This window comes from Macaca nemestrina, chromosome 19 (genome assembly GCF_043159975.1).
Source record: "Macaca nemestrina isolate mMacNem1 chromosome 19, mMacNem.hap1, whole genome shotgun sequence".
Classification (NCBI taxonomy): domain Eukaryota; kingdom Metazoa; phylum Chordata; class Mammalia; order Primates; family Cercopithecidae; genus Macaca; species Macaca nemestrina.
In genome coordinates, this window is record NC_092143.1 from 17,428,169 (window position 1) to 17,438,992 (window position 10,824).

A 10,824-nucleotide genomic window follows, 5' to 3' on the forward strand; every position below is an offset into this window, starting at 1 on the left:
GCAGCCTGTAGGTCCCAGAGGGCCCACTCCAGTCACAGTCACTTCCTCATGCTGCCTTATCAGCCCTGATCGGTCCCTCCTAGCCCGTGATTCAGCCCCCTCTCCACTGGGGAAAGAGAGCTCCCACCCCAGCTCTAGACCCAGCGTCGCCCCGGCCCCACCTTCTGTCCCTCCTGTGCTGTGGTCCTGGAGCCTCAGCAGACACTGGTGCAGTCAAGACACAGCTGAGCCCTGCTCCTCTCCTTGGCTCTTCCCTGGACCTCACCCTCCTGGCCCCAAGTCTCCACCTTAACTTGGAAATGTGTACCTTCCCCTCTCTCAAGTAACTTGGATTGCCCGGCTTCCAAGTGTCTTCAGCAGTGCTGGCTGGAGGAACACAAAGGCTCTCAAGGGCGGGCCCTGCCTCACTCCCTCTGGCCCATCGGTGTCCAGCACTGCTACGCATGCTGGTGTCCACGTGTGCTTCCCCAGGACACCTGACTTTTCATGCACCTCTGTTCTTTCTAAAATCTGAGAAGCCTCATTCACTGTCTTCCTTCCAAATCTCCTGAGTGTCTGGGGGCTGGGCCATGCCAGGGGGTGCTGGGGGCTGCACAAACTCTGGCCACACTGGCCTTCTCCAGGGAAAGGTTCAGGTATTAAGGAGTTTTATGCCAGGCCCAAGCATCTCCCTGGGGATCAGAGTGACATCTTCAGCAAGCCATAGCCGTGCTGCACTCTGAGACTCCCCTTTTTTTTCCATCATCTTCCCTGCAAATACTTCATACCTGTCCAAGAGGATTAGAGCTGTTGGTTGGGGCACTTCCTGCCCAGCTTCCTTGCTGACCCCAGAACTGTCTGCAGGGCTGCTTCATCCCTGGGCTCCACGGCTCTGGTGTGTCACCGCCATTGACACTCACGAATCAGCCCAAGTCCCAGGATCAAGTCAGTTCGTGATGTGGACTAATCCCAGGTGAGCCCCTAAGATGTACCTGATCAACTTGGGAATCACCGATCCAAGCGTACCATGAGGTCACTACAATGGCTGGGCCTCTGAGCGCCCCACCGAGCTCCCTGTAGTTATTTCTGAGAACACTCAGGGCATTGTCCCAGGAGTTCCTTGGACAGGTCCTGCTATGGGTTGAATTGTGTCTTCCACCAATCCTTATGTTGAAGTCCTAACCCCCAGGACCTCAGAATGTGATTTTATTTGGAAACAGAGTTGCTGCAGATGTAATTAGTTAAGATGAGGTCACACTGAGGCAGGGTGGGCCTCTCGTCCAATACAACTAGTTTCCTTATTTAAAGGTATATTAGTCGGGGTTCTCCAGAGGGACAGAACTAATAGGATAGATGTACATATGAAAGGGAGTTTATCAAGGAGATTTGACTCGCACGGTCACAAGGTAAAGTCCCACAGTAGGCTGTCTGCAAGCTGAGAAGCCAGGAAGCCAGTGGTGGATCAGTCCTCAAAACCTCAAGAGTAGGGAAGCCTTCAGTCTGTGGTCAAAGGCCCGAGAGCCCCTGGTAAAGCACTGGGATAAGTCCAAGAGTCCAAAAGCTGGAGAACTTGGAGTCTGGGGTTCGAGGGCAGAAAGCATCCTGCATGGGAGAAAGACGAAGGCCGGAAGCCTCAGCAGGCCTGCTCTTCCATCCTCTCCTGCCTGCTTTATTCTAGCTGTGCCGGCAGCTGATTAGATGGTGTCCACCCACACTGAGGGTGGGTCTGCCTCTCCCAGTCCACTGACTCAAATGTTACTCTCCTTTGGCGACACCCTCACAGACACACCCAGGAACAATACTTTGCATCCTTCGATCCAATCAAGTTGATATTCAATATTAACCATGACCAAAGGGGAAACTGGGACAGAGACAAGCACACGGGGGAATGCCATGTGAAGATGAAGGGAGAGGTCAGGATGATGCTTCTATAAGGCACAGGATGCCAGAGATGGCCAGCAACCCCCAAGCTGGAGGAGAGCATGGAACAGATGCTTCCTCGAAGCATCAGAAGGCGCCAACCCTGCCGATACCTTGCCCTTGGACTTCTAGCTCCAGAACCACAAGACCACCCATTTCTGTTGTTTAAGCCCTGTATTCGTCTGTTCTCACACTGCTATAAAGAACTACTTGAGACTGGGCAATTTACAAAGAAAAGAGGTTTAATTGGTTCGCAGTTCCACAGGCCGTACAGGAAGCATGGCAGGGAGGCCTCAGGAACCTTTTAATCATGGCGGAAGGCGAAGGGGAAGCAGGCATGTCTCTCTCATGTGGCCAGAAGGAAGAGAGTGAAGGGGGAGGTGCCACACACTTTTCAACAACCAAATCTTGTGAGAACTCCCTCACTATCACAAGAACAGCACCAAGGGGGAAAACCACACCCGTGATCTACCACCTCCTGCCAGGCCTCTCCTCCGATACTGGGGATCACAGTTCCACGTGGGATTTGGGTGGGGACACAGATCCAAACCATATGGAGCCTGTAGTCTGTGGTTCTGTTAGGGCAGCCTGAACAGAAGAATGCTGGCCCCCATGCCGCTCCCTTCCAATCTCTGCCCAGCCACCCCCTCCACTCCTCCTGCCACATGGTTCTCAGGAGACCCTTGCTCACTGGGCACAGCCTTCCTCTGACCCCACCACTAGGTTCCCCTTTGCCCCTGATCCTGAGCAAACAGGCCTTTAACTCCCGCCACCTGGAGACTGAGCTTGACCTCACAGGACTTGACTGGAACTGCAGGGGTGTGTGAGGAGGGAAGCCTGACCCAGACAGCCACTCCCCAAACAACTGCGGCTCCTCTCACAGCCAAACACGTCACCTCCTGGATGCCCCTGCCTGCCCCGTGGGGCAGGGACCACCCCTCCCATGGTGCATGTCCACACCCTTTAGAATTCAGCCCAAGCCCATGAGTCCCACAAGAGGACAGGGTTTCCCACAGCCCGTCTCAGGCCTCCTGATCTGCTTTCCCCCACCAGGCCCAGCCTCTCTTCAGGAAGGCTGGGTGCGCTTCCCTGCGAGTGCCAGGGAACTCATGTCCGAAACAATAGTCCAACTCTGTCCTCTCCTGCGGTCTCAACCACTGTGTGTGAACGATACAAGGTAGGGCATTGCCAGTCCACACCAGTCTGAAAGGACGTTGAACAGTGTCCCCAAAAAGTTCAAGTTGAGGCCCAGCGCAGTGGCTCACGCCTGTAATCCTAGCACTTTGGGAGGCTGAGGCAGGCAGATCACCTGAGGTTAGGTGGACAACATAGCAAAACCCCATCTCTACTAAAAACACAAAAATTAGCCAGGCATGATGGTGGGTGCCTGTTATCCCAGCTACTCAGAAGGCTGAGGCAGGAGAACGACTTGCACCCAGGAGGCAGAGGTTGCAGGGAGTTGAGATCACGCCACTGCACTCCAGCCTGGGTGACAGAGCGAGACTCTTTCAAAACAACAACAACAAACCCAAAAGGTTCTTGTCTACCTAGTTCCTGTGAATGTGACCTTATTCGGGAACAGGGATTTTGCAGATGTCATCAAGGTAAAATGAAGTCATACTCATGAATTCCTGGTTAGGGTGGGCCCAAAATCCAATGTGACTGGTGTCCTTGTAAGAAGAGGACACTTTGGACATAGAGACCCAAACACATTGGGAAGGCCACAGGACAACAAAGACAGGGGTTACATCTGTAAGCCAAGGAACACCAAGGACTGCTGGGAGCCGCCAGCAGCTGGAGAGGCCAGGAAAGGTTCTCCTCCAGCCTTCCGAGGGAGTACGGCCCTGCTGACTCCTGGAGCGTGGATTCCAAACTCCAGCATTGAGAAAGAAGGAATCCATGTTGCTCTAAGTCTGATTTGTGGGGCATTGCTACGGACACTCTGGGAGACTCAGGCACAAGTCAGTAAGCCAGGGCTGTCCCTTTCACAGCTTTCCTCCCGAGTCAGCTTCTGTGGGTTAGGATGCTTTCACACGCACACAACCCACCCGACTCAAGTGGGTTAGGCAACAAAGGATCCATCCTACACCTCGAATCGCTTGATGAAAATAGATATGCATGCAGGTAACAATGATGAGTGTCCATGAACACGGGGAGATGTGGGGGGCCCAGGCAGTACAGTGGTACATGTCAGATGTCAGCAGTGATTACCTGGATGGGGGAAAGGAGAGCTGTAGAGAATCAGACAGAAGACTCTGCCTTTCAGCCTAAACATGTACATTCACCTTCCTTCACGGCTTTCCTGGAACAAAACGGCTCTTCGCATCTGTGAACTGGAAGGGAGTTTTGTGCTGGAGTCAGCCCCAAAGAGGACATACAAGGTTTAGCGTCTTTTTTGAGACAGTTTCCCATGGAACCAGTGTATTCTACCAAGATTTCAAAACTCTTTTTTTTATTTTTTATTTTTATTTTTTTAGATGGAGTCTGGCTGTGTCGCCCAGGCTGTGATTACAGATGCCCACCACCACGCCTGGCTAATCCTTGTAGTTTTCGTAGAGGTGGGGTTTCCCCATGTTGGTCAGGCTGCTCTCAAACTCCTGGCCTCAAGTGATCCACCTGCCTTGGCCTCCCAAAGTGCTGGGATTACAGGTGTAAGTCACCATGCCCAGCCAAGATTTCAAAACTCTTAGAACTGAGTTTTAGCCAGGACACCCAGCATGTATATGTGTGTGGCCGTTTAAGAAGTCCTTGGTAAAATAGTCCGGAATCATGCCTTCAAACTGTCATTCTCCAATTTCTTTCTTTTTTTTTTTTTTTTGCAACAGAGTCTCTGTCGCTAGGCTAGAGTGCAGTAGCGTGATCTTGGATCACTGCAACCTCTACCTCCCCAGTTCAAGCGATTCTCCGGCCTCAACCTCCCGAGTAGCTGGGACTACAGGTGTGCGCCACCACACCCAGCTAATTTTTGTATTTTTATTACAGACAAGGTTTTACCATGTTGGCCAGGCTGGTCTCAAACTCCTGACCTGGTGATCCAACCACCTCCGCCTCCCAAAGTGCTGGGATTACAGGCATGAGCCACTGTATCCGGCCTCCAATCCCTTTTTCAATATATTTCTTCAGCATTGTCACCGAGATCTGTCTGTCCAGGTGGAGAAGCAGCTGGAGTGACAGCATCTGTCCTCAGGAGCATACCACAGAGCTATAAACATGACGAACTCTCGGGAGTCCAAAGACACCAGATATCCCAGGCTGGGCACACACATGGATGTTGTTGCAGTGAGAACCACAGACTCTTGCTTGAATTTCCTCCTCCTGGGGAACAAAGGCCAAGAGTCCTGGATGCTTAGCTCAAGGCCAACGGGCATGTGTTATATGCTAATTGATACACATTTGTGACCTGGGAGCATGCTGTTTTGAGCAGCTGCATGTCTGTAGGAAACAATAAAGTGATTCATTTTTATGTTGCAACTTCAGTATTTGATATAAATTCTATCAATATGCCTTTGCCACTAAGCTCCTGCCTCTAATAGTTAACCATCTTCTACTGTAGTTGCAGCAAACAGAATCAATTGAGATTGAAAAATCAGATGTAAAAAGAAAGTGGAAAAACAGGTCCTTTGTGGTTAATATTAATCTTGCAATTGATTTTTTTTTTTTCTTTTAAGGAAGTCAGCCAAGAGCAGAGGAGACAATTAGGAGAAAAAGTGATTCACTGTATCCACAGCTTCAGAGGTCAAAAGGAGACCGAGCTGGCCTTGATATTTGGCAGAGAGGAGAATCAAGAGGTTGGGCCTGCAGCCGCACAGAAACGCATCACATGAGACCTGGAGAGGGAGGAGGCAGAGAGCACGGGACAGTCAGGAGGACGGGCTGGGTGCCATGCTCTGCGGGAGGGAGGGAGGCTCCAGCCTCCATGCCTTGGCTCCCAGTACAGCACCTTCCTGTTCCTGGATTAGCTTCCTGGACCAGGCACAACCCTCAACGACCCCTTTTAGTCAAAAACCTCTCCAAGACCAGGCTCTTCTCGGCCTGCTGCACTTCTGCCTGGGCTATCCCAGAAGCGACCCCTCCATCAGAGCCAAGAAGGCTGCGTGGCGCCTCTGGGTAAGATCTGTGGGGTCACTCACCAGAGACCCCTGGCACTTAGCTCACCAGAAGAAGATGGCTGAGCCTAGAAGGTGTGGACAAAACAAAAAACAAAACGAGCCCCCGACTCCCACAACTTTCTCGGGTCATCTTACCCTGGAATGATCCCAAGCACCCCCATGCCACCACTCCCCAACCTTCTAGGAACCTCAGTAAAGGAGAAATATGTTATTGATGTCTCCACTCCACAGCCGTTGTCTCCCACGCGCCCGCTCTCTGCCTGGCACCGCTGGTCATATTCGGGACACTTGGAAGGGAGTGCCTTCCAAGTCAGGGTGGTCAAAGAGGACCCTTGGGTTACCCTGTGGGGAGGCAACATCTGGGCTGAGGTCAGAACAGAGAAGGAGCTGACACAAGACTCTCGGAGGAAGCACAGCAGACCCAAACCAGAAGAGCGACTACGATGGGTCTAAATGGAGACCAGCCAGGCTCGCGCCGCAGGAAGGAAGCCGATGTGACTAGACCAGTGACTGTAACCGGGGGTGACTTTGCCTCCCAGGGGATATCTGGCAATGTCTGGACACACTGTTGCTGTCGGCAGTGTGGGAGGCTGCTAGTGGCAGCTAGCAGGTAGCAGCTAGAGATGGCACTAACTCTCTCACAATACACAGGACAGCACCCAACCAAAGAATGATCTGGACTGAAATGTGCCTGATGCTGAGGCTGAGAATCCTGGGGCCAGAGGGTGGAGTGAGGGCAAGAGGGCAAAAGCCCATGGCTGGGAGGTGGACAGATCACATAGGACCACAGGGGCCCTGATGAGGAGTTTGGGTTGTCTTCTAAAATGATGCAAGGCCACTGGAGACTTCCCCTTAGGAATCTGGCATGATGTGCACTAAAAATGATGACTCTGGTGGGAAATAGATGGCTGTGAGTGCATAATGGACCCTCCTACAGAAGTGCAAATGAGAGATGATGGTAGCTTACAGGAGCTGTGGAGACAGACAGAAGTGGATGGATGTCTTTAAAAAAAAATGAGGCCGCGTGCAGTGGCTCACGTCCATAATCCCAGCAGTTTGGGAGGCTGAGGTGGGCGGATCACCTGAGGTCAGGAGTTCAAGACCAGCCTGACCAACATGGAGAAACCCCGTCTCTACTAAAAATACAAAAATTAGCCAGGCATGGTGGCGGGTGCCTGTAATCCCAGCTACTTGGGAGGCTGAGGCAGGAGAACTGCTTGAACCCAGGAGGTGGAGACTGCAGTGAGCCGAGACCATGCCACTGCACTCCAGCCTGGGTGACAGAGCAAGACTTTGTCTTGAAAAAAAAAAAAAAGAAAAGAAAAAAGAAACAGACTTGTCAATGAATTGGCTGTGCAGAGTCAGAGTAGGGAGGGAAAAAGGAATCCAGGATGATCCCTGGGATTTAGGGCAGGGCAAATGAGTGGATAATGGTGACATTTTTTGTGATGAAAAAGACTATGGGAGAAATAGTCTGGAGTAGCAAACCGGGAGTTCTGTTTTGGATGAGATGTGTTTGTGATGCCCATTACATATTCACAGGCAGAAAGACAGTAGACACTGGGCTAGCACCAGACAGATGGTATTTAAAGTACATAAGAGACACTGAAATCCACCAACAGTGTACCAGTCTATGCCAGACTACGTAAACAATACTAAATTCAACATCAAAGAAGAATAGAGGAAGATATGTTCCTCTTATTGTTTGCCTAGAAAAAGTTCCTTAAGATCTAATCATTTTTGACTCTTAGAAGAATAATTATTTTAAGGAGGCAGGACAATTCTCTCTTACATGTGACCTAGGAAGATGTAAAAAATGCAAAATCATCCAGTAGAAGCCGTTAGGAATCAGGGCTGAGAACTTGAACTTCTTGCTAGCATCCACACTTCACATGCCTGAAACACCTGTTCCCTGACGGGGGTGCCATTACCCCACTTCTCCATGGGCCACTTCCCAGACATCCCCTAAGAACCACTGGAGAATGTGGCCCTCTGTGAAGCCGTCTCTGTTCCTGAGCTGGGTGGCTGTTCTCCTTTCTGTGCATGTGAGACACTTTGAAATTAAGCCTTTCCGCAGGCCAGGCCTGTGCTAATGACATCAGGTACACTGTTTCACTGAATTGATGACGGTGTATTGTGAATCCCAGTTTACAGATAAAGTCACCAAAGCACTGGGAGGTTACACTGCCGAGATCGCTGACTCGGGGGCTGTTGCCACAAAAGTACCTTAACATACTGGATGGCCCAGAAACAACAGAAATTTATTGCTCACAGTTCTGGAGGCTGGGCGTCAGCAGATTCGGTATCTGGTGAGGTCCCACTTTTCTGGTTCAGAGATGGCACCTTTCCTGTGTCCTCACACAGTGGAAGAGGCAAGGCAGTTCCCTTGCGCCTCTTTTATAAGGGCACTAATCCCATTCATAAGGGCAGATCTGTCATAACTGATCACCTCCCAAAGGTCCCCACCTCAAAATACCATTACATTGGTGATCAGATTTCAACATATGAATTTTAGACGGGACACAAAGATTCAGACCACAGCAGTCACCTAGTAATTAGGGAAGCACCAGGATTTGAACTCAGAGCTGTCTGCTCCAGAACCCTTGGCACCTATAATTTTTTTAAATGACGTTCACTCTAATAGACTGTGAAATGCTTGAGCAACAAAATATGCCAAGCTGAGTTCAAGGAGGACACCAGCGTCCTATGTTTTGCAAAGTACCACCTATGCGGAACTCATCTTAACATTTTACATCTTACCATGAACTTGCAGCTACTAGATTAAAGAGTCCATAAACCAGGTTGTCGAAACCTGCTATCCATCACCAGCCACTAAAGGAGCATTTGCAAAGGGTAAGAACAAAATGTTGATTTTCCTTCCCAAAGCTGAGCTGTTTAACCCTTTAAAAATCATCCAATGCTACACCAGAATTTTCTCTTCACTCAACCTTTTTCTTCCAAAAGGAAAAAAATTTACATTACACTTCCATTTGTGGTAGGTGCTTTGACCTCAGCACTCTCCTCCACTCTTGCCCCACTGCCCTGGGCCCACCCACCCTTCACCAGTGTTATAGGGGCTGCACCCACCCTCACCTAAAATCCAAAGCTACTTCTTCCTATGCTGCAGAAAGGAACAGCCCCAGCTCTCTACCTCCTGCTCCAATCGTTCATAACCTCTAATCAAGATAATAGCAAAGGGGGCCGGGCACGGTGGCTCACACCTGCAATCCCAGCACTTTGGTGGGGCGGGGGTGCAGATCACTTGAGGCTAGTTCAAGACCAGCCTGGCTAATATGACAAAACCCCGTCTCTACTAAAAATACAAAAATGAGCTGGGCATGGTGGTGCACACCTGTAATCCCATCTACTCAGGAGACTGAGACGCAAGAATCGCTTGAACCCCAGAGAGAGAAGTTGCAGTGAGCTGCGATTGTGCCACTGCACTCTAGCCTGGGTGACAGAGTGAGACTCTGTTTCAAAAAAAGAAAAAAGATAATGGCAAAGATGTTTATGAGTCTGTTTTCACGCTGCTATGAAGAAATACCCTAGACTGGATAATTTATAAAGAAAACAGGTTTAATTGACTCACAGTTCCACATGGCTGGGGAAGCCTCAAGAAACTTACAATCACGGCAGAAGGCACCACCTCCCATGGCAGCAAGAGCGAGAATAAGCGCCAGCAGGGGAAAAGCCAGACGCTTATAAAACTATCAGATCTCGTGAGAACTCACTCACTATCACGAGAACAGCACGGGGGAAATCACCCCCGTGATTCAATTACCTCCACCTGGTCCCTCCCATGACAGGTGAGGATTATGGGAATTACAAATCAATATGAGATTTTGGGTGGGAACACAGTTAAACCCTATCAATGTTCAACGAAGTGTTATTTACAATAGCAAAAAGCTGAAAACCATATAAATGCATTATTAATACGCTTGAATACATAGCAATTCTGTTAGGTGAATTTGGGAATATTAAGAATTTTTAAGAACAAGGGAAGATGCACAACGAAATTTCAAAAAGGATATAAAATACAGCATAATCACAATTATTTTAAAATGGTGCTTAGCAAAAAAGCTGGACGGGCGCGGTGGCTCAGGCCTGTAATCCCAGCACTTTGGGAGGCCAAGACAGGTGGATCCGGAGGTCAGGACATCGAGATCATCCTAGCTAACATAGTGAAACCCCGTCTCAACTAAAAATACAAAAAATTAGTTGGGCGTGGTGGCGGGCGCCTGTAGTCCCAGCTACTCGGGAGGCTGAGGCAGGAGAATGGCGTGAACCTGGGAGTCAGAGCTTGCAGTGAGCCGAGATTGCACCACTGCACTCCAGCTTGGGTGACAGAGCAAGATTCCATCTGAAAAAAAAAAAAAAAGAAAGAAAGAAAAAAAAAGCTGGACAAAAATTAAACAATGGTAATAGGTTTATCTCTAGACTCAGGTCAGGAGCCGTCTTTTTTTCTTCCTGAATGTTTCTATCTTTTCCAGCTTTTCTGTGTGCATTATTTTATAGTTGGGAAAAAGCACTCTTGGTTATATTTTTAACTGTGTCTGTAGCTTCTGGGGCAAATAAGGCTTTGTTCCATTTCCAGTGCCTGTGTAAAGATGGTTAGTCATATCTGGTGCTAAATAAGAAGGGTGCCAATGAAAAATAATGGGGTCACGTTGTTCGCAAAGCTGATGCATTCTTTTATACATACAATTATGCTGGAAGCTTGTAATGTGCCAGGCACAGAGGGAGCCCCCGAGATAAGTTAGTAAGGCAAGGTCACGCTCCCAAGAATCTTACAAGATGAGGAGTGCCCACTTAAAAT